Source organism: Triturus cristatus, chromosome 8 (genome assembly GCF_964204655.1).
Source record: "Triturus cristatus chromosome 8, aTriCri1.1, whole genome shotgun sequence".
Lineage (NCBI taxonomy): Eukaryota > Metazoa > Chordata > Amphibia > Caudata > Salamandridae > Triturus > Triturus cristatus.
This window is the reverse complement of record NC_140591.1, coordinates 1406353728-1406378669: the sequence shown is the minus strand read 5'-3', so window position 1 is coordinate 1406378669 and position 24942 is coordinate 1406353728.

Sequence of the window (24942 nt, the reverse complement as noted above, 5' to 3'; positions counted from 1 at the left end):
CAAACATATGAGCTAGATCAGCATCCGGCAAGTCACACCGAGGGCATCTAACTCCTACCTGCCCCCCGCCCATTGTGCAATCCTTGCCAGGGTGTAATAAAGAGCAAAGATAGTCTTATAATGCTGAGCTTGAAGCCCTGCCGAGCACACAACCTTCTGACCCAGTTTTAAGGAGTCAAGAAACTTCTCCGGTTCCACACCCAACTGTTCTGCCCATTTTTCCCCATGTTTTTCCAGATCATATTGCTTGAGCACCACTAATTCAGCATACATTATCTTTATAGTGCAGTTCCTACCATCTTTAATAGCATCAATGACTTTGACTTTGCTGAAGCCATTGAACCCTCCCACCTTCTTGCTAAAAAAGCTTCGTAACTGCAGATATTTTAAAAAATTACTCCTTGCAAGGCCAAACTCAGTCTGAGTAACGCTAAATTGACGGATTCCGTCCGTCCATATTAGATCCCCAGCATTCCGAACCCCCACCTCGCCCACTCTGCCATAGTTACATCAGAAAAAATTCCAGGCAGCATAGGATTTTTATACAGCTGAGTATAGCAATTATTCCTCCCAAGACCCGTCTTCTTTTTAAGTGCAGCCCAGATTTTAAAAGCTGCCAGCAAAGTCTTGAATTTTGTTTTCTTATAGTAGATAGCCTCAATACAGTTCATAAAGCAGTTCAATGCTTGTTCGCCAAGCAATAGCTTATTCACATCCGGGAGCCCTGCTTCGGCCCAGGGATCAGTAGGGCACCCACCAAACACGCTACTCATATATTGGAGAGCTGCCGCCCAATAATAGCTTTTAAAATGAGGGACGGTGAAGCCACCTCTTTCCCTAGGCAGTGACATAAACCTAAGAGCCCTCCTGGTTTTCTCATGCGCCGATATAAACCGATTTACCATATTCTCCAGTGCCGCAAACCAATGTTTTTCAAATTCTAAAGGAATTGCCCTGAGCAGGTAGAGTATTTTAGGTAAAAACACCATCTTTACCACATTGCAGCAGCCTACTAATGACATATGTAAGTTATTGAATCTGTCAAAATCTGATTTTGCCTTCCCAATTTTGGGCTCTATGGGGCATATGTATCAACAACACCATTTGCGATTCTCAAATAGCGATTTTTAAAGAATCGCTATTTGAGAATTGCAAAACGGGATGTATTTAAAAAATTGCAAACTTTTTGCGATTTCTTAAAATTCCTTAATTGCGATTAGCAAATTGCGAAATCGCAATTAAGGAATACCTGCCCATTCATTTCTATGGGCCAGGAGACCCATAGGAATGAATGGGAAGTAATTCTCAAATAGCGAATCGCAATTTGCTAATAGCAATTTGGGAATAATTTCAAAGGTGCAAGGGTGTCATGATGACACCCTGATGCACCCCTGAAATGAGCATGTGTGTGCATATGGCGCACATACATGCCCTAAGGGCATGTATGAGCGCCACGTGGCACTTTGTAAAATTAAAAAAAGTGCATTTTGAAAGGAAATCGCAAATTACCATCAACTGGAAGTTGGTGGTAATTTGCGATTTCTTAAGGATAATTCGCACAACTTGGGTGCTTTTTACATCTCATTTAAGAAATCGCAATTTGCGATTTCTTAAATGCTTCCGCAAAATTAAGAAATCGCTAAATTAGCAATTCCTTAATTTTGCGATGGGATTTGTCTCATACATCCCGATTACCGATTTTTTAATCGCAAACGCTGTTATTTTGCGAATCGCAGCGTTTGCAACTAAAAAATCGTTTGATACATTTGCCCCTATGTTCCTTGCCACTAGCTTCCCCAGTTCTGGCGTAATATCAATGCCCAGGTAAACAGCTCATTCGGTTACTCTCGGGTCGTCCAAATCCACATTCCTGTTCTTAATTATCTGGGTTTTTTGCTTATTTAAGGTATACCCAGAGAATCTGCCAAAAAGTCATGTGCTACCAGCTCAACTGCAACTAGCGCAGTTGAGGGATTCGCAGTAACGATGGCGACATCGTCCGCGTAGGCCAATACTTTTGTTTCTAACCACTGACAAAAAATAGGCTTAACTCCATTATTAGCCTCCAGCAACCATATTAGGAGATCTATATAGATGGCAAAATGGAGAGGGGAGCACGGGCAGCCCTGCCTTGCCCCACGCTTAATAAAAAAAGGTGCGGTATAGCCCCCATTCAATCTTAACCGAGCTGTAGGTGCTCTGTACAGAGCCTCAATAGCTTCAATGAATCCTCTCCCGCTGCCAAACCATCTCAAAGTCTCCCATAGGTAGTCCCAGGAGACCCTATCAAATGCTTTTTCAGCATCCAAAAGCATAACAGCCATAGGGTCCCCTGAGACTTCAGTAGCATCGAAAAGAGATATTACCCGATGAATATGCAGCATTGTTCCCCTCCCAAGTATAAAACCATGCTGACAAGGATGAATTGTTTTCCCAATAATATGATTTAATCTTGTCTTCATAGCTTTAGAAAAGATTTTGACGTCACTGCCTATATGACCCCGGTTCTCTAGGTGCCTTACCCTTTTTCAAAAAAATTATAATATCTGCTCCTGCCCATGACTCGGGAGCAAAACCATCCTTTTGAGCTTGACAAATAATATCAACAAAATCAGGTCCAATTACATCCACAAAGGTTTTGTAAAACTCTAGTGGGATCTGATCCAGAGCAGCAGCCTTACCAGAGGGTAGACTGCACAATGCACAATGCACCATAGATCTTGTCCTGGGTCAGCACGGCCTCAAGAATCTCGTTGTCTTCAGGGTCAATGCTCTGCAAGGGGATTTTACTTAAATACTTCTGAATTGAGCTCTGCTCCATCGGAGGTTCCTCACTATATAGGCGTTGATAGAATTGACTGAACACTTCCTGGATCCCGGATGAGTCAGCCGTTATACTCCCACTATCATTCACAATTTCAAGTATCTCCCCTGCTGTGCTCTTTTGTCTCAATCTAACAGTGAGAGTATGCCCCACCCACTCACTGAACTCATAGCAATGCTCTCTTTTTGCCAGGAAGCTTTCCACAGCATTAACAGCCATCCGATCTTCAGCATCGGCCTTGACTAGGGCCAACCAGAGCAATATATCCTCGATTGGTTTACTCATATTAATAGCTATAGCAAGCTCCTCCTCTATCCCGATCAGAGTTTTACTAAGTACTTCCTCTTGCTGTGCCGCCTTTTTTCTGCCAGTGCAAACTGTAACTCAATGTCCCACCTCTAACCCCCGCTTTAAACGCGTCCCAGACTATCCCTGTGCGAGCGCTCTCTCTATTAATATCCCAGAATTCCTTAATCCATCCTTTCATGTGGAGCACATATTCTGGGTCTTTTAGAAGGCCCCTTTCAAAGGTCCAGACCCGCTCAGGCCTTACCTCCTCAGTAAAGGCAACTGTGAGAACTAATGGGTAATGGTCCGAGAGTATCCGGGGATATTTGTCTATCCTAAACCTTGAGATGAAAAAGTGTAACACAAAGAAATATTCATGTTGAAAAACAGCCTCATGGGGAGCCATAAAAAATATATTACCAGCGTCTTCGGGCTCTAAATAAGCCCAAGCATCAGTAAGTCCATTATTCCTAACTAAGTTCGTGAGAGCTCGAAAAACCCTTCTTTTTCTAACGAAATATCCACCTCCCAGATAGCCTCACAGCCCACCCAACCCATTAATATTAAATTCCCCACAGATTATTACAGGAGTGGGCCATGTTGCAAGCTCAGTATCCAAGAATTCAAGAACCTCAGGGTCGTCACCAGTTGATCCATAAACAGAACAAATTGTAAACATTTCACCTCCCCATGAGCATTCGACCACAGGCCAGCGGCCCCATCTATCAGATAATTTTCTTTTAACCATTATATCCCTCCTCCGAGTAAGAAAATTAACCCCTCTTGTTCGAGTATCTTGCTTGGTATTAACCATGAGCTTATATCCAAGTTGTTAGATTTGGGGTCTCTAGTTGGCAGAGGTAGGTACCTTTGACCAAATAGGGGCCCTTGCATCTAGTCAGGGTAAGGGGGTACACTCCTAAAATAACCCCTGCTTACCCCCTTGGTTGCTTGGCACGAGCAGACAGGCTTATCTCAGAGGCAGTGTGTAAAGCATTTGTGAACACATACAGTAACCCAGTGACAACACAAGTTGATGCAGAATGTTAGCTCTGGTGCCCTCTATGTGGGTCTCTTAAATACATAGTATATCAATTCGCTAAATGTTAAATAAAATTGCAGTCTTTTGCCTTTTACCTTGGTCATTTAGCCAGCAGACATTAATTGAAGCAATTCGAAGACTCATTATACCATATTATGAAAATTTCCTTCTAAAGACAGACATGATTGCATCTTTAATTAAACAAAAATTGGTCCACCAAAGCTAATTTTCTTCCCATTTCCATAGTTATTTACCAAGGTTTCCCACACGTATTGTATTGTGCAATATTGTGCTGTGCCCTTACCCACCCCTCCTACTCCCATACCAGAAAACCACCCCCACCCCCCCAACAGCCCTTACAGACAGATAGGTCAAGCATGACCTATGTATGGCAGCCGACCTCACATCTCTAACACCATATAAACCCACCCCCAGTTGCAATCTAAACCTAGAAATATAAGGAAAAAAGGGGGTTACACCAGTTTTAATATAAGCTTCAGGTTGCCGCAGCACAGACCCCTAATCAACTAAACAGTATTCAAAATCAATAATTAATCGGCAGTCGGACCCCCATGCGACATATGGCCAACTCCACCCCTCCCCTTTGCATCCTTCAATTCGGTAATGTATTCCTGTGCCTTGACTTCCGAAAAGAACATTTGCACCCTCCCATTTAGGATGACCTTAAGCCGGGCGGGAAATAACATAAAGCACCTCAAAGCCCATCCCCTGAAAAGGAGTTATCAGCTGCCGGAGTCTCCATCTCCGCTCAACCGTGGCAGAAATCAGGGCGAGCAAAGAAGGTGTGTCCCTCAAAAGTCCATTTGTAATCAGGTCTTGCTCTGTCAATAATGGCCTGTCTTAGGAGAAAGTTCCAGATATAGATTCAAATTGCTCTTGGTCTCTCCCCTTGACTAGCTGCATTGGCTTTCCTTCGAGTCATTGGAAAGCGATGTGCCTGCTGTACCTCCACCTCTCAGTTCCAATGGACAAGATCGGGAAAGGCTCCTTTCAGCAAAGAGACAACAAAGGACATGATATTTTCCCCTTCAACGTTTTCTGCCATAGCCGTACATTGTTTCTGCGTTGTCTATTTTCAAAGTCTTCAAGCTTCCAACACATATCCAAGGATTGTTTTTCCTGGGATTCCTTGAATACCTGTAGCTTGCCAACTTCCTCCTCCAAGGCAAAAGTTCTATCTTCCATATGGGTAACCCTTTCAGCCAATTCTGTGCACAGCTTATTTACTTGGCGCATGGAGACCTGCAGTTTTTTGGTGGCTTAGAGTGATCTTCTGCTCTCCAGTCTAGCCTCCCCCTGCATCTATTTGAGAGACGCATACAGTAACTCTAGCGAGGGTGGAGCAGCAGCAGGTTCAGAGCCAATGGACCCTCCTTGCGCAGCGACCAGTGAGTCAGTTCCATAGGTCATACTTGTGGTCATACTTGTGGCAGAATAGTCCCATTCAAGCTTACGAGCCGTGGCTGAATCTGACTTTGCGAGTCTAGCTCTGGACCTTGCCCATCGCTTCGAAGCCGAAGACCTACTACGATGCGTTTTTTGTGTAGTAGAAGATTGCCCCGAATCTGTCACATCGGAGGTATTTGGATCCATGGGCATAGGCGACTCTGAGTCGTCATTAAGTGAATAAAGCATGTCCCCCTCCGGAGACCCAAGGGTGTTTTGGACCACAATGGGATCGGGAACAACATCGGCCAGAGATACGGCCATATGCGAAGCATCCATTAAGGAGACAGGGCGATTATTGCCAGTCAAACCACCTTCCCGTGGAAACAGGACCATTATCACCTGCCCTGCCGCAATGAGCATTGGCACTAACCTGGGGGGGGCCGATCACCAGATTCCACAGGACTTCCATTTCCGTCTCCACATGGCTCTGGGGAAGACAGCAGCGGTGGCTAGGATTCCTCTTCGGCATCTTTGGCATCCCGGTTTACAAGCAAGTCCTGTTCCAATCCGGCTTGTGCGCTCAGCCCCGCTGCGAGCTCAATCGCGGCAGAAAGTTGAGCCGGACTAGCCGAACTATTCTCCGGCACGGCAACCTCCATCGTGCCCAGTGCTGTGGCCTCTGTCAAACTGGGGGTATTCTGTCTTCCGAGAGGGATGGTAGAAGCTGAAGCCGACATGAAGGCCTCTACAACGGTCGGCTGCCGCAGAGAGCCCTCCACAGCCACCGCACGGAGACGGGTTCTGCCTGCATCGCCGGCATCTTTTGACTTAGTCCCACTTTCGTCACCCTTTTTTGATGGGCCCCACGCTAGGCTTGATTCTGTCCCCGCACAGCCTCCATTGGGGGGTCCTTGGCGGCCTCTTTAACAGACTTGCAAGCTTTAGGGGCCATAGCTTGCCAACAGCTCCAACGGCACTTCTGGAGATACAACGATAACAGCTGGAGAGCCAAAATGAATTTCCTTGATCTCGGCAGGCATTCGTGACATCCGAACCCCAGCAGCCGAATCAGCGAGTCAAACAGGTAAGTGCGCGTTACCATAATATCCCATTAACTGCACATCCTTGGACGCCTCAGGAGGAGAGCAACTGCTGCAGCTCTCACTGAGATCAGTCTTGTGAGATGCACTCCCAGGAAGTAAGCAGACTCAGGAACTGAAATGTTAAAACACACTGACCAGCAGTTTAATGCGATGCGTTTCAGACTTACGCCCTTCTTCAAAGCCAACTTCTCTCCAGGACGGCCAAACATTACTGCCAGCATTTTCCCTCCATTTATTCAAGTCACGCCCTCAAGTGGGCTGGCAAATCACATTGCGCGCAAAGCATGATGGGGCTGGTAGTTCCTTATCCATGTGGGTCTGTTCAACATAATTTCAGTTAGAAATGCGCAGAAAAGTGGCCTGGATAGGGCACTCATAATGGCAACAAAGGACACAATCTTCATATTTTAAATGGCGTGAACGATTTTCTATTTTATTTCACAAAAAGTATTAAAAGAGATAGCCACGTAAAATATAATTTGATAGACACAGTGCAGGGGGCTGTTTTCTCAAATACAGACGATAATACGAATTCAGAAATGTGTAAACAATACTTTAGCTGACAGGAGTATGAGATCCAGACAAAGGTAAAATTAAATAGATGGGTTCGTACATTTAAGTGGGAAAGAGATAAAGGATAATTGTGAATAACCACTGGGAGAAAGCAACAAAGACACTGACTGATGGATTGATGCTGGTGGTTCTACGCTAGACAGACTCATGTTGTTTAAAGCTGACAGACTCATGTTATTTATAGCTGTGATAAGTGGATGTCACCTGTGAAAGAAGCCCTGATTTGGAGTGAGAAGCCAATTGTTTGAGTCATTTCGCTCACTTTAAATGTAAAGGTAAGAATAGAGCTTTTAGGTTACAGCATTTATGCTCATGTAATTGACAGAAGCTTCTAAGCGTGAAATATATAGTTTGCTCGGTGCTAATTCTAGAGCGAATGTAGGCGGCTTGAACCTTCTACATATTATTGGACAATTGTGATCCTTTTGCAAACGTTGGAAATTCAGGTGTTTTTTAGCTGTATTAAACTTAATGTTCATTTCCTATCAGAAATGAAAATAGAACATAGAACTGTATGATTTTAGTAGGATTTCATAGTGTCATTTTACCCATGGCCTCTCATTACTACCGCAGACTTTGGTGGACTCAGGCAGAAAAATGTGTGTTTAATGTTTTTTCCCAAATGTCTGGTTTTTAGGGAGGGGGGGCTTGTGCAAGGGTAGGGTGTTCCATAGAGTGAAAGTAAGAACCAAGAAGGCATATCATGAAAGAAGAAAACGGAGAACTGTGAACTGATCATAGAGAACAGGAGACATGGGGCTAAATGGATGTCAATCAATCAATCAATCAATCAGAGCATTTGTATAGCGCGCTACTCACCCGGAGGGTCTCAAGGCGCTTGGGGGAGGGGGGTCCGCTACTGCTCGAACAGCCAGGTCTTGAGTTGCTTCCTGCAGGAGAGGTGGTCTTGGGTCAGGCGGAGGTGGATGGGGAGGGAGTTCCATGTCTTGGCCGCCAGGTAGGAGAAGGATATTCCTCCCATTGTGGCTCTTCGGATGCGGGGGACGGCGGCGAGGGCGTGGCTGGTTAATCGTAGCTGGCGGGTGGGAGTGTAGAAGGTCAGGCGGTCGTTGAGGTATCTTGGGCCTTGGTTGTGGAGAGCTTTGTGTGCGTGGGTGAGGAGTCGGAACGTGATTCTCTTGCTGACGGGGAGCCAGTGCAGGTGTCTCAGGTGTTCGGAGATGTGGCTGTGTCGGGGAATGTCCAGGATGAGGCGTGCTGAGGCGTTCTGGATGCGCTGGAGTCTTTTGTGTAGTTTGGCTGTGGTTTCGGCATAGAGGGAGTTGCCGTAGTCCAGTCGGCTGGTGACAAGGGCCTGGGTGACCGTCTTCCTGGTATCGGTGGGGATCCACCGGAAGATCTTACGTAGCATGCGTAGGATGTTGAAGCATGACGAGGAAACGGCGTTGACTTGTCTGGTCATGGAGAGGGAGGAGTCCAGGATGAAGCCCAGGATGCGTGCGTGGTCTGTAGGTTTGGGTGCGCTGCCCAGGGCAGGGGACCACCAGGAGTCGTCCCAGGCGGAGGGTAAGGATCCCAGGATGAGGACTTTCCGTCTTATCTGAGTTCAGTTTTAGGCGGCTGTTCATCATGCACTCGGCTACGTCTTTCATCCCTTCGTGTAGGTTGGTTCTGGCGGTGGCGGGATCGTTGGTGAGGGAGAGGATCAGGTGGGTGTCGTCAGCGTAGGAAACGATGTTGAGATTGTGTTGGCGTGCGATGGCCGCAAGGGGGCTCATGTAGATGTTGAACAGCGTGGGGCTGAGTGATGATCCTTGTGGTACGCCGCAGATGACTTCAGTGGCCTCGGATCTGAACGGGGGGAGGCGGACTCTCTGTGTTCTTCCGGCGAGGAAGGAGATGATCCACTCCAGAGCCTTCTCCTGGATTCCAATGTTGTTGAGGCGCTGCACTAGGGTGCGGTGGCAGACCGTGTCGAACACCGCGGAGAGGTCCAGGAGGATGAGGGCCGCTGTTTCCCCGTTGTCGAGCAGGACTCGGATGTCGTCAGTGGCTGCGATGAGGGCGGTCTCGGTGCTGTGGTTGGCCCGGAAGCCGGACTGCGAGTGGTCGAGGGATCCATTCGTCTCGAGGAAGGTGGCCAGCTGTCTGTTGACGGTCTTCTCGATGACTTTGGCAGGAAAAGGAAGGAGCGAGATGGGGCGGTAGTTTTTGAGGTCGGTGGGGTCCGCTGATGGTTTCTTCAGTAGGGCGCTGAGTTCGGCGTGCTTCCAGCTCTCTGGAACAGTGGCAATGTCGAAGGAGGCGTTGATGATGTCTCGTAGATGGGGCGCGATGACGGCGGCGGCCTTGTTGAAGACGTGGTGGGGGCAGGGGTCGGTTGAAGATCCGGAGTGGATGGTGTTCATCGTGCGGATGGTGTCTTTGGTGTTGACCGGGGTCCAGGCGCGGAGGGTGGTGGTGGGGGGTGTTGGTGCAGTTGTAGGGTACGTCGGCTGTGTGCTGAAGCTGTTGTGTATGTCTGCGATCTTGCTGTGGAAGAACGCGGCAAGCGAGTTGCAGAGGTCCTGCGAGGGAGTGATGTCGTTGTTTCCGGCGCTGGGGTTGGAGAGCTCTTTGACGATGTTGAAGAGTTCCTTGCTGTTGTGGGCGTTGTTGTCTAGTCGTTCCTTGAATGCGGTTTTCTTGGTGGTGTGGATCAGCTGGTGATGGTTTCGGGTGGCGAACTTGAGGGTGGTCATGTTGTCTGTAGTTGGGTCTCTGCGCCAGGCTTTCTCGAGGGCCCAGCAGTTCTTCTTGGAGCTCTTGAGTTCGTCGGTGAACCAGGATGCTTTCTTGGTGCCGGGTCTGGCGGGGGGGGTCTTCAGTGGAGCGAGGTCGTCTGCACAGTTGCTGATCCACTTCGTGAGGTTGGTTGCAGCTTGGTTGGGGTTCGCTGAGCTGGCGGGAGGGTTCTGGTTCAGGGATGTGGTGAGCTGGTCGGCTGTGATCTTGTTCCAGCTTCTGCGGGGGACCTGTTGCGGGTGGTGGTGGTGCGTGGTCTTGCTGAAGCTGAATTGGAGGCAGCTGTGGTCTGTCCAGTGGAGTCCGGAGGCATGGCTGAAGGAGATGTCCTTGCTGGAGGAGAAGACGGGGTCAAGCGTGTGGCCGGTGTAGTGGGTGGGGGTGGTCCCCAGTTGCTTGAGTCCGAGGTTGGCGAGGTTGTCCAGCAGGGTGGTGGTGTTGCGGTCGTTGTTGTTCTCCAGGTGGAAGTTGAGGTCCCCGAGGAGGATGTAGTCAGCGGAGGGGAGGGCGTGCGGGCTGATGAAGTCGGCGATGTCTTCGCTGAATTGTGTGCGTGGTCCCGGGGGTCTGTAGATGAGGGTGCCTCTGAGGGTGGTCTTGGAGTTGGTGTGTATCTGGAAGTGCAGGTGTTCGGCGGCTGTGAGGGTGTCGTCGGAGTTGGTCGTGATGCGGATAGTGTTCTTGTGGACGATGGCGATGCCTCCTCCAGTCTGGTTGACGCGGTCTCTCCGGGTGATCTTGTATCCGTCCGGGATGGCAATGGCGATGTCGGGTGCTGAGGAGGCGTTCATCCAGGTATCCGTGAGGAAGGCAACGTCTGGAGATGTGGTGTCGAGGAGGTTCCAGAGTTCCACGGCGTGCCTGTGGACGGAGCGGGTGTTGAGCAGGATGCACTTCAGGTGGTTGCTGCCGGTGCTCGTCTTGGCGGGTGCGGTGCAGGTCCGGATGCAGGAGAACTTGCAGGATTGGCAGGTGAAGGGTCCGTGGGTGCGTCCTGGGGTGGCTCGGTGGCAGCCGGGGATCCGGCCGGTGTTGAGTGCGACTGGCATCTACGGGGGCCAGGGGGTCTGGCGCTGGGCGCGGTCCAGGCGCGGACGGGCGCAGACGGGGTGTTGCCTTTGGCACGCCTTCGGCGCACATTCGGCGCTCCCGCTGCACCTGGACGCTGCGCGCACGCGTGGACTTTGCCATAAATGGAGAGTGGGGGGGCGGGAGGAGGGAGGAGCAGCTGTGAGGCGGGAGCGGGGCGGCGAATGGGGATCGGGGCTGAGGAAGGGGGCGGGCCCGTAGGGGAGCAGCGGCGGGGGTCTGGAAGGCAGGAAACGGCAGGAAGGAGAGCGGAGGAGGTGGTGAGGGGGAAGGCCTGAGGGCGGAGTCCCTGGAGGCAGCGGCGGCAGCAAGCAGGATCAGCGGTGGAGACCAGGCACACGGGGGCCGTGCGGTAGTTGGAGTGACCTGGAAGGGTCACAGCTCACTGCCGTGCGGTCCCAGATATATGTGGTCAACTGGGAGGGAGGAGCAGCTGGGAGGCGGGAGCGGGGCGGCGAATGGGGATCGGGGCTGAGGAAGGGGGCGGGGCCGCAGGGGAGCAGCGGCGGGGGTCTGGAAGGCAGAAAACGGCGGGAAGGAGAGCGGAGGAGGCGGCGAGGGAGAAGGCCTGAGGGCGGAGTTCCTGGAGGCAGCGGCGGCAGCAAGCAGGATCAGCGGTGGAGACCAGGCACACGGGGGCCGTGCGGTAGGTGGAGCGACCTGGAAGGGTCACAGCTCACTGCCGTGCGGTCCCAGCTATATGTGGTCAACTGGGAGGGAGGAGCAGCTGGGAGGTGGGAGCGGGGCAGCGAATGGGGATCGGGGCTGAGGAAGGGGGCGGGCCGTAGGGGAGCAGCGGCAGGGGTCTGGAAGGCAGGAAACGGTGGGAAGGAGAGCGAAGGAGGCGGCGAGGGGGAAGGCCTGAGGGCGGAGTCCCTGGAGGCAGCGGCGGCAGCAAGCAGGATCAGCGGTGGAGACCAGGCACACGGGGGCCGTGCGGTAGGTGGAGCGACCTGGAAGGGTCACATTGCACAAGCACATTGTTGATTACTTTTCATATCCTTAGCCCATGCAGAGCTTCAGGATTTTCGATAAGAGGTTATAGAAGGGTAAAAAGTGAAGATGAAGTCAGAAAGGCTTGGCTGAGGAGAAAAAAAAATCACCATTATTAGCACAGTTGTAAAACTAAATATAATGCATGAATAGTGATGTTGGTTGGATATATGCACTGTTCATGATCAACAAAACAAAAGAAGTGCTCTTACTTAAAAGATTATTATGCAATCTTTCTTTCACTGCTGATTCACTACATTATCTTTGATTTGGAACTGCTAATATCTGCTGGTTACATTTAGGACATTACGAAGCTTATTCAAAGAAGAGCTTCAGGAGGTAAAAACCAAGCATTTCAAAGTACAAATGATGTTGTATTCGATTTCACAGGTAGTAACCTCATCAAAAACTTGCCACTAAACTTCTCATTGCAAGAACTGAAGTAATCACAACTTATGTGCATACCGCGGTTTCCCCCTCACAAATCGTGTCATGTTCAAACTGTTGACGTATGTGCTGGGTCTGCCTGAACAGTGTGCAGCAGATTTACAAGAAACTGATGCATCTGTATAGATGCGTCAGTTTCCCTGCGCCTGTGTGAAAAATCCTTGCACCACAACAGATTCTCCGTATTTACTATACGGCGCACTATGGCGCAAGGATTAACAGATGAGTCTGAAATTCTGATGCATCTGTTGGTGGAAGAGTCATGCATTGTTGGAGTCGTGTCGCAAGCACGACAACTCCAGCAATGCATGTTGTGGCCTATTCCCATTACACTGCGTCACTCCTTACGCCGGCTTCAAGCAGGCACAAGGTTTTCACGTAGTGAGTGATGTCCTAAAAGTCACGCAGTGAAATCTTGTAGATTTCACTGCATCACTTTTATGAGGCTTTCTTGTGTGGGAACTACTACCCTGCATACATTATACCTGACGCAGGTATAATGTCCCACAGGATTTTACAATGTGACGCATCTTCCTAGATGCATCATGTTGTAAATTTGCCGCATTTTTTACACCGTGTTGCGTGATGCAACGGCAGCGTAAAAGTGACGCAAGGGGCTTGTAAATCTGCCCCAGTGTGTTTCTATGATGCAACTGAAGGTGCTGCATTGGAATTGATATGGAACAATGTTCTGTAGAATGTTTCTTCTCGCATGTTCTCACGCTTTAGTGGCAGTTACAGATGAGCTCCAGCCGGTGTGCGCTCAGGCAGCTACGTTCCACTTATTCTCAGAATAAATTTAGAAATGATCACATCTGTTTCATGCCTCAGCTGCATTACAAATATTTTTTTTGGGTGGGGGATAACAAAAAAAATACCTTTTTTTTCTTTAGTGCAGAATGAGGTAAAATTGTTAAGACTGCACTCCAGATCTCATAATTGTGATAATAGCGCTCCGTGAAAGAAACAAACCATGCTGTATTGTTACTTATTTCCCCTGGATTGAAATAATTTAAATAGCTTCTGGACATCAAAGGATCTCCATTCAAGACCCTTGCAACAGTCATAAGTCATTTTGCCGCTGTACTAGTCTCACCAAGGTATTCCAGTGATCTTGATTAATTCAACTGGTTGATAGGAAATAAAGATTCCTGGGATTCGCCTCCCCGCAATTACTGGTCATCAGTCAATGGCCAGCGATTAGTTACAGGGTTTTACTCTTTTGAATAACCTATACCCTAAAAAATTCAGAAATTTCCTGGGCACTCACTTTTTTTATTCCCTCGATGGCCCAATCGTCTCGTTCTAGTCACTGTATGTTTGGCCCTAGCCTCAATAAAGCTCACAACCTTCTCCTACTGCTGGACAAATTCAGGGGTCACCTTGAACTATATCCTGAAAGATTTTTCACCTCACCTTTTTCAAACAAAAGGTGTCATTACAGGAGCTTGTTGCCACAAACCTGTCCAATCGTTTTCCCAGCTTCCTTGTACACCCTACCTAAGTTAGGCAGTTGAGGCTAAAGATTTGCAGCATGCAGTGCTTCACTAAAACTTCTGAATAGATAACAGTGGGCAAGGGCCTTTACCCCATTAGCAAACATTACCAAGACATTTGTATACAATTCTGAGTGACATGGGTCAGTATGGCAAATTCAATGTTGACTCCAAATTTAATGCGGGCAATTATTAGCTTCGACTTTATATGAAATGTACAGAGTTCCACCTTCAGTAGATGGTGCAATTCACTGCCAAAAATTGTTCCATCCATTCTTTGTTGAAATATATGCTTAAACTAATCTACTATTTGCTATAAATTAATCAACTTGGACTTATGTTAAAGTGTTCGGTGTCTTTCAATTGATTCAATGGAAGAAAGCATTCTTCAAATTTTTTGGGTTTATTTTCCTGCCATATAAATAAACCACTTTGAAAAAAGACTGGCACAAGGTAAATTAAAAAGGCTATTTCAGAAATCTAAGACTTAGAGTGATGTATAGTATGAGACAGTGGCTAGAACTGCCAGTAATGGCTAAAAGCAATACCATTAATTATTGATATCACTCTGAACATTTTCTTTATTCTGATTTATAGATAGCTGAATGTCAATGGTCGTTCAACACACACTTAATACCAGACTTCATGACCACTTAACAACATTTGTACAGAAATGCTGCAGGAGGATCTAAGCAAACATTCATTTAATACATTTCATTATTATTATCTGTTTAATAATGCAACCAAAGTCAGCAGTTTTCTGCTCATGGAAATAAATTATTTTGTGTCTTCTATTATGTTCCAAATGTATTCCTTTGATTTAGGGCTTTTGTTTCTCCCTTATCAAACTTTCATTAGATGAGGGGTCGCAAACCTTTTCTGTAGTGAGAGCTACTTCTGATCAGCGAAGATCATTGGGAGCTATTGAAGACCAAGCAACTTGCAGCTTCATTGACTGTAATCCTAATGTTCATTTACCAGATCATATGGTTTAACATAATACTTTAACTAGTGGCACTATTACATGGCTGCCATGTGTGTCAGTGATAGCGTGATCTGTGCATATGTATGAATATGTGTGCATATGAATGGGATATAGGTGTATGGGTGCCTGAGACACTGTGTCATATGTACTTGTGGAAAAGAACATACTTTTCACCATATGTGGCAAAGTTACATGTACAACACAAACATACAGCCATTTTTTTAAATGGAAGAATTTTAAAGTGCATAAAAATGTTCTGCAAAAATGTTTGTAATATGGAATATTTTTCTGCACTTTAAATGCCTCCCTCTTAAAATATTGGCTGCATTTTTCAGTTATAAATATGGCACAGCGTCCAACAACCTCTGGGAACAAGGTGCCTATTGTGTGTAAGGCTGACTCTTTGAAATGGGAGAAATGTAAACTGAAGAGGTACATTTGTTTATATGGATTCCATAAAACTCATCATTTAAATGTTCTCCCATTTTGAAGTGCAGCAATACACCAAGTCTCATAAAGTATTTGATTATTGAGTCCACAGAGTAAAAACATAAAAGAGATAGAAAGAAAGAAACATAAAAGAGATAGAGAGAAATAGAGAAAGTATAAAAAGACAAGAACCAGTAAGAGGACTATAACTCCAAACATAATGATAAGACAGAAGGAGCAACTAAAGACAAATTCACAGAAATGCATTTTAGGGAAGAGACATACACCATAGAAGGTGAAGGAATGTTGCAACACCTAGAGGTAGATGAGAAATCCAAGACTCTAACAATATATGTAACAAAGCTGATGCTGGACTATGTCAGCCTTAGGGTGATCTTCCATCAAACTTTTTTGCCTTCCTCCCTCATTTTGTGCTGATCTTGTTTTTGCAGGCCTTTTGGACTTTGCACACTATTGCACTGCTAACATGTGCTAAAGTGCATGTGAACACTCATTTAAACATAACAAGTTCGGCTTATCGCTAACGAGCATATTTGATTAACTTATAAGTCCCTAGTAAAATAGTACTACATGTACTCAGGTCTTGTAAATAAAATGATACTACTGGGCCTGCAGCTCCGATTGTCCCATGCACTTAAGCAGCCCTTTGAACATGTCTCATACCTGCCACTGCTGCAGAGCATGTGTGTGCAGTTTAAACTGCCAATTCGACCTGAGAAAATAAACCTTTTACCAAGCCCATACCGTCCCTCTTAATACATATAAGTCACCCCTAGGGTAGGCCCTGGACTGCCCAGAATGAAGGGTGCAATGTTTTTTTAAAAGCAGAGCATGTACGTTTAAGTTTTACATGTCCTGGCAGTAAAAACTCTTACATTCATTTTTCACTAGTGCAAAGGCTGCCTCTCCCAGAGAATAATATAGGAGTTACCTTATTACATTCAATAGGTGATAATTTTCAAATGGGAAAAGGGAACCAGTTCATGTTTTGTGTCTTTGGAATTATAGCAAAAAGTCCCCTCTCATGGTGAAGTGGGTATTAAAATTATAATTTGAAAATGTCACTTTTAGAAAGTTATAATACGAAACTATTCCCTTTGATGTATTTTAAACATGTCCCTATTTTTATGCAATCATACCAACATTTATACCCCCTAGTAGAAATAAGAAGATAATAAAATCAAGAAATAAGAATGAATTGCCTTGCCGGTGCTATGAAAAAACTCTTGTTTATTAAAAATATCTAATACAATTCAGAATTACATTTCTTCACATTTTAATGTATAATACAATTAAATTAAAAACATGATTGTTTCATGAATACAAAGATCTTATATCTTTTGTGTGTTATAAATCATAGATGTTATATGGTACACCACATTTCTTGAAATGGCAGTTCTTTTATCACATGTCCACTACTATATCATGTACACAAATATCATTAAAATCACACTTTAAAAATGATTTAAACCAACAATACTCTAAACGTGTCAATGTGGCGTTTCGGTGGGAAAGACTGGTTAACACCATCTTCTTGAGCACAGAGAAAGCAGTATTGCAGAATCTTAAATCATGCATGAAACAGAAGAAAAGTACAGATGTATTAACTCTGAGATATTTTCACATACTGTGCAAGGCTGTTATTGTTCATTAAGTACCAAAAAACCGAAAGCTGTACTCGTATTGTTTTATTTAATAGAACATTCAAAGTACTATTGAAAGGAGGTAGAGGAAAAAAAAGAGACACTAGTTCCCCCACAGGTCATACATCCCTTAAAGTCTTTTTTAGAAAACCCAGCATGCCTTATTAGGTGCATGTCCCACTCAACATTCATTCACACGTACATCAGGCAAATATAACTTCCAGTTAATTCGTACCTACATGTTTATTTGTAGTCTTGTTGTAACACCATCTTGGTTTGATGTGTCAATAACTTTATTATCATCTAAGATACCTATCCGGTTGTCTGAAAACATTTTGTCATTGTTTAAGACAGTGTTTTTATTATTGTTAATGAATTTTAAATCTAATATAGGTGTACCATACCCACCTTTTCGGGGGACCAACTATATGTTCTTTGTGAGGTTATTCAATTTCTCACTGCTGACTTATTTATATAAGACTTGATCACTTCTGGTTATGTCCCCGGGGGGTAATATATCCTAACATGAGGTAAAGGTCTATTTTAGTTTATTCCGCAATCTATATTTTATCTCGCGGAAAAGAAAGATACGGTTGGTCTCATAGATGCTCAACTTATCCAAGTATATGTTGTCCTAGAGGTCAATCAATTCCTCTATGGTTACTTTTATTAAAAACCATATAAAAATTCCTGATTGTGTACCTGGAGTGTTCTAACAAAAAGAACAAAAGGACTGATTCAGTTGGTTTGTTAAACATTATTTAGTGTTTCAATGAAACAATTTTTTGCCCTCCTTTTAAATGCTCACCTGTTTCAATTCCTTATTCAACTAATGTTAGAGTGGATCTTCTATTTGCGAGGTGAGATAACTTACTTTGACACCTTCTCGCCTTAGTAACACTTTCTGTAACTAAACAAAGAAAACAACCTGAATTAATTGATCGGCCAGTTTCAATGTAAATTTTTTTTACAGAAAAATATAAATTTATGTAAAGTAATCCTCTCGGGCTGTCCTCATTTCTCTGAAAGGTCCCATTGGATCCATGATCCTAGTACATCATGGCATACTTAATATTCAAAGATTGAGGCAGATATAGTTAAACAGAGACTACCGCAATCAGCCATGAAAGCCTAGTGTGCAGCCCCTGTGTATTAAGGAGAGGCGATTTTACATAACGGCATCTACTACCTCTACAGCTATCTTCTATGGGCCTACTTTTGCCTCCAATGAATTACAATAATATACCCTTCCGGTATAGGAGACCCCGTGTGTGAACAACACGGACCTAATGTAGTAATCTAATTAGAGGTGCGTTCTAAGTTGTACCAACATTCAACAAAATCAGCCGTTATCGCCGATCCTGGCAGTCTTCTGCCAGTTACCCTCTCGGTGCAACATCACTCCAAAAGGCTTACTAAGTGAAAAACAATTATATCCATGTGGCTATTTTGATTAGATACCATCCTAATCTGCCCTATCTACCTAGCGTTCTACATTCTGGTTAGGTTTTAGAGACTCACCATTAGCGTAGCACGCTCCGCATACCGATACTCCAGGACGTATTTCCAATGATTGGAAGCATACTGCTAAAGCCCACTATTTATAGTCCTTCTCGTTAACTGATTCTCCCGCAATGCTTAACATTATGCATCCAACGTCATATCCAGGGAGAGCCTCGCTCGATATGCAAATAACCCTCAGTATTGACAATCCTACACGGCGGCTATATTAAGTAAGGTTTTACGGGGAAGTCATACCCTCTTCCTGTTTCTACAATGCAGTTCTTCCTACATAGCGGCCATATTGATTAAGTAAATTCCTTGTATTCGTGCGTGGTGGCCATCTTAATTAAGATTTTCCGGAGATATGATTACCTTTTTCCCCATATATATATACATAACAACCATATTCGATAAATAAATAATAGTCATATTCAACAAATCTATCCTTCAAAATGGTTAGATTTTCTAACTCATACTCCTACATTATTCTGGAATCCTTTTAAGAAACCTTAGCGATAATTCTGTGAATCAATCTAGTTATATACCTCTATCATATATGGCAGCCATCGCCCAGAAGACCTGTATATTCTATGTGGCGGCCATATTGAATGAGTTAGTGGGTTAATACTCAGATTAGGCTATCATGCTTCCTTATCCCTATTCATTAGAACTGAATTAAACTGTCCAGAATCTTAATTTAATATTACTGCTGTTCTACTTGATTCATGTCGCCTCAGTATCACTAATTGTAGAGTTGAAGTATGATTTTCTTTCATCAACTCGTGCTCTGAGTTTCAGAGATTACATTGAACACAGAGTGAGGGTCTTGGTTACTAGCGTCCCTATACTGGCACGCCAAGGCATATATCAGATAAACATCCCTCCATTCAAGTACAGAATCTGAGGATGAGACTACTACTGAGAAAAGAAATAGAAAAGAAACCAATGGAGGACAAAATAGAGATAATCCAAGGTCCTCTTTTGTAGGACAACAACAACCAAGACAGAATCAGGGTACAAGGGGGAGAGGTCGTGGGAATTTCCAACGACAAGCACCACCCTACAGGAACCAGTATATGAAAACCAGGAGTCAAAAAACCTGGAACTAACCAATAAAGTCCCTATCATCAATCTGCCCCCATTGCTCCACCAAACACTTGAATTCAAAAGGATTTAAAAGATCTGTTTATATCTGTTTAGACACGTTTAGAGTTTTGTTGTTTTAAATCATTTTTAAAGTGTGATTTTAATGATATTTGTGTACATGATATAGTAGTGGACATGTGCTAAAAGAACTGGCATTTCAAGAAATGTGGTGTACCATATAACATCTATGATTTACAACACGCAAAAGATATAAGATCTTTATATGCATGAAACAATCATGTTTTTAATTTAATTGTATTATGCATTATAATGTGAAGAACTGTAATTCTGAACTGTATTAGATATTTTTAATAAACAAGAGTTATTTTATAGTACTGACAAGGGAAATTATTCTTATTTCTTGATTTTTTTATCTTCCTATCTCTACTAGGGGGAATAAATGTTGGTATGATTGCATAAAAGTAGGGCCGTGCTTAAAAAACATCAAAGGGAATAGTTTATTATTATTGGTTCCAACCCAGTTCCCTTTATTTTTGAAGGGTTACTCTCGAGATTTTTTAGATACTTTTAGAAAGTTGCCATTTCCCTGCCATAGTCATTTAGTGCCTGCAGCCTCTCTCTGGGTTACATTTTCACTACTGCAAGGCTTATCTCCCTCATGGGATAACGTAGGAGTCGCCTCATTACATTTATAAGTGGCATTTCCAAATAGAAAGAGATAAGCAGTTAATTTTGGTGTGCCCGGAATCACAATTTTAAATCAGAACTACTTATGGTGAAGTTGGATTTTAAATTGCCACTCTTTTAGAAAGTTGTCTTTTTCCTGCCTTAGCCATTTAGTTTCTGAAGTCTGTCTCTGGCCACATGCCTAGGTGCAGCTGGCAATTGGACTTAGTGTATTCCTCCTAGACAGCCACACACAATAGGGAGCTTAGTTGTGCCTGGATGGGCCATCACTAGTTGGATGGGAGAGAGGAACTGGGCACAACCCGACTTAAACGTGAATATGCTATGTCCTGCCTCCACACAAAAGGAAGCCTCTAGCAGCTTCTCCCCCAATATAACAGTCGAACTCTGGATCTCGGACACCACCTCTTCAGAACACATCTGGAAATGTCGGTACTCTGCTAGGAAGAAGGACTGCTGTGCTGCTACAAAGACTGCCACTCTGCTGGACTGCTGCCCTGAAATAACTGCATCCCTGCTGTACTGACCTGCTGCCTTCTGCCTGGGGGAGAAGGACTGGACTTGCACGCATTGAACCCCAGAACCCAGAGTGACTTCAAGGGCTGGATGACTGCCCTACTGATCTTAATCCGCAGGGACATAACAGACATCAACAACCTTGCATCCGCATCTGTGAGTACATCCTCCCAAGTGGTACCACCCCAGTCCTGGACCCTTGGAAGTGGGCTAAAGGTGAATTACCAATGTTTGTTGATCCAGAGGAAGGGATCCATCTCCGCTGCTGTGCAGCGCAAGCCCGAGCAAAACTGGTGCACCGCTGCTACTGTGTGGATTGGACCTATCACAAAGACTCGCATTGCATTCCAGCTCTTCAGAACCGCTGCATTGCCCCAACTGTGCAACGCATCCTTGACGCAGACCCTCACATCCTTCATCGATTGCAGCTTCGAAGACAACCACGGACTCCACATTGCAACCTTGCAGCTCTTCAGAACGGGTGCATCGCCCCAACTGCATGCTGCATCCTTGACGCCAGCCTCCGCATCTCATGCTCTCGACAACAGGATGTTCGATGATGACACAACAGGATCTTGCACCGCAGCCTCTCTGCATCTCTGAACCAGTGCATTGCTTTGGCTACAGCACGCATCTTCGCAGCAGATCCACACAATGCTCCACAAACCAGGATATAGGGGACTTTGTTCAGTGAGCCTACTGGGTCCCTGTTGCGGGTCCATGCTCATTGTGGTCGGCCTGAATTTGTAACTTTGTCCTGGCCCTACGCGATCAGATATCCACAGTTGGCACTTTGTGCTTTTCACACTATTTCCTATCAAAACCTTAAAATTGAATATCTGTGGTTCTAATAATTAGATTTTTATTGTTTTGGTATTGTTTTATTTATTAAATTAAGCTCTATTTTTCTAACCTGGTGTGAGAACTTTTTGTGTGAAGTTTTCCCTGTTTTACTGTTTGAATTGTAGCACTAATATTTTGCACATTGCCTCTAAGGTAAGCCTATCTACTCAGTGCCAGGCTACCAAGAAGGTGAGCACAGGCAAGGTTTGCTTGTGCCTTACCCTGACAAGGAGTGTCACACCCCAGTCAATCAGTATTTCAATTTCTTACAGCTGCCATGCAATAATAATAAATGTCAGGTGACATGATATCAAAAGACAATACATATTAGTGGAAAATATCATGACCTTAAGTTGAAATTTTATTTAAAAAATTGCTTCCTGCAGCTAGCAATCATGTTTTAAACATCATGTGAGAAATAAATGGTGTTGGCCGACCACTGCAATTAGTTCTGTAATCAGCAGCAGAAAGAACGACCATCAGATCTGTGAGTTGTAGAAAGAGTAAAATAATACCTCTGGGTTTTAATTTAAACTATGATGCAGATTTTGGGCCATGACAATGATCTGTCCAGATTATGAAAGGAGTACATCTGTCAATGTGGACAATCTTTAGTATTGCTCTTTGTAGAAAAGCAATCCTGTCCGAGCCTTCAGTGCCATCCAGTATACTAATATAGTCAGAGATGGTCGATCCTGTTTCTGTTTTCCAAACCTTCTGTTGTCTTTTTGAACAGTTCTATTTCTTTTGCTAAATGAGAAACATTAGGAACCATAGCACTGATTTGCTGCTCCATCATGGATATTGTGCTGTCTAGAGGAGAACATTTTTTGCTCCATTCTTTGTAATGTTGTACTAGTGTCAATGATGTGTTAAAGCCTTTATTTCTTTCATAAGATATTCCAGAGACAGCAGAGATGGATATTTAAGAGGAGAATTGACGTCTTTTTTAGCCCCTTTAACCAAATTTGAAATAGTCCCTTTTTTCAAGTATCACCTGAGGCTTTGTGAGGAGTTGAGTAATCCTTAGAAGTTTTAAAAAACAAGACAATGATGTATTAATGATCCTATTCTATTTAGCTCTTCCCATTCAGGTGGAAGAGTACTGTGTAACTTTCTATCCATAAACCGACAATCACAGTGTGAATCAAAAAACCAAAGCAAGGCTTATAATGATAGGCTAAAATGTATAATATTGGAGTTTAGCACAAGGGCTGTGCAGAACTGCAGATTTTATGAGGCAGTATCAGCGGTCATCAGCACAATAACGAAGGCGCCTTCAAACCTAAGAAAATATTTGGCACAATTTTTCTTTATCAAGAAAAACATCAAACAAACTAACTTGATAGTGCGATGACCCCAGTCAAGATAGCAGAAACTAGTAATACTTCCCAGTAGAACAATCATTATCAGCAATGTTAATCTTGCTGTGCAACAATTCCTTACTATGATAAGCAATTTATAATGAAAGAAAAGGGTGACCACGTGCTTCAGGAGATCCAAAAAGGGTGACCTGGTCCAACCTCAACAGGTAAAAGGTATATCTATGGCCCACATGGTGCTCCTGAGATTTAGAAACATACGAAAATGGGGATTAAGAACCCCATGGCACTCCACCACGGCAAATTCATCTGAGCCGCATTGGATTTTCACAGGGATGCCACAATCTTCAGCAACATCCAGACTACACCCCATTGAAACAATTTCCTGCAAATTATTTTAAATGTTAACTCTATTCATAGGGGATAGAGTACCCCACCAATAATATTAAGGATATTGCAAGTCACTGAGTAGTCCCATCACCATATAGGTGAAGAAGGTCAAAGGCTACAACCCTTCATTAGGTCATGGAACTCCGAGATGATCTGCAATATCATTATTAGAATCTAGCGTGAATTAAACTTATCAAAAATCAGATAGCAATTGGTTGCACAAAGATATTGAAAACAGTTAGTGTAAGTCAGATTTAAAAAATCATGGGGACCAACAATGTGTAGGTAAATGTAGTGATATTCTATGTTTTGTTTAATAACCTTTGGTGTGCAAAAAGTAAAATGCCCCTTTAAATATCTTCTTTATGGTCATGGCTGTTTGCTTGAGATAAAAGTGCCAAAATTAAAAGCCAGTTCTCATTTTCGTTGATTTGTTTCAACTACAGCTATAAATAAGGTATGTGATGTCCTTTCAACTTGGCTTCTGGCAGCAGGCATTACGACGTCACAACTTGATTGTCATAGATTATTACAGTTGAGGTGCTATGACATTTTGTTATTGCAGGTGCCTAGAAACATCACAAGTCGCCTGTATTGGGGAAATCAGAGAAAGGTTTTAATACAAAGAAAATGGGCTCCCAGGTATTATGTATCAATATATTAGCTTTCCAAGAACTACAATGACAGAATACCATTAAACATATAGGGCCTTATTACGATATTGGTCGGAGTTGCCTCCGACCGACACTGTCTCGGTGCAGCAACCGGCCGACCATATGTGTGGTCGCAAATTCCCATTTCTCTATTGAACCTTGTGCGACTGGCAGAAACCGCCTGCAGGACAAGATCCCATTAAGAAATGGGAGTTTGTGAAAATCCCAGCACCGTGTGGCAGGCACCTTATGATGCCTGCCACACGGTGCTGGGTTTTTCACGGAGGCACCAAAGCTGACCCCCAGGGCCACAACCGGAGGGCCAGGGAGGAAGGAGGCCCTGCTAGTGGCCCCCACAGTCGCTTTATGACAGCCTTTCCATGCGTGAAAGGCTGACATGAAAAGGATGTCGGAAACCAACATCTTAATCACGACGGCAGAAAAGCTGTCCCTAAGAAATTTGGAGCCCATTCTGAGTGGGCGATGGGCTTCTTGAGTCCGTCGGAACCAAGTCGGTTCCCCCAGCCGGTTCACACTCTGACCACCGTCATTGTAATATGGCAGTCAGAGTGCAAACCTACAATGTCAGTCGGAAAGCCTCCGACTGGCTTTTTGACCGACATTGTAATCAGGGTCATAGTATCATCCATTCCTTCCAGGGTAATTAAGAATTTAATCTTTGAATGGTGCAGTTCTTTCACAAACATACTGGAATGCTCTCTTACACCGTATGACCAAGATGAGGAACAGTTTGACATATTTAAGGTAACAAGAAATGATTGCAGGTGCAGTAGCGGCTCCTGGAGGGAGTTCTGCGGGGCAGTGCGGCGGGG